A 592-nucleotide genomic window follows, 5' to 3' on the forward strand; every position below is an offset into this window, starting at 1 on the left:
GATCCTTTTCCTTCCCTGGATCCTTTTCCTTCCCTGGTTTCTTTCCCTTCTCCACCAACCCCACATCCCATAAAACCCCTACAAATCCCAGCAATTCCAGCTCCAATCCTTCCCCCAGCCCTTCCAGGAGCTCTCCGGGGAGCTCTGAGGCTGCAGGAGCAGGCAGGAGCCCACAGTAACTCCCAACACGCCCGGTAATTATTTCCCAACCATCCCATTCCCTTTTCTGTGCAGACCTACAAGGATGTAAACACGATTCCCTTTAAACACATGCTTCCCTGCCATCCATCACCTCATCCAGACTTTATTATGCTCCACTCTCGACGTTATAAATTACATTTTAATGATAAATTACGCACTCCCAATGCCAACCACGGCCTCCCGCAGCCAGCAAAAACAATAATAGATTTGTAGGAAGTGAAAATGGGAAAATGAATATTTATGAGGTTGGATGGGTTTTTTTTTGGGGGGGGGGAAAGGCAATTGTGCTCTGAAATATTTGGATTTATGGATTATTTCCTATTTTTAAAATGCCTCTGTGTCTTGTTGTGCTCAAAATGCCAAGTCATTCCAGGGAAGAAGGGTGGGAATT

This window comes from Parus major, chromosome 23 (genome assembly GCF_001522545.3).
Source record: "Parus major isolate Abel chromosome 23, Parus_major1.1, whole genome shotgun sequence".
NCBI classification, from domain to species: Eukaryota; Metazoa; Chordata; class Aves; order Passeriformes; family Paridae; genus Parus; species Parus major.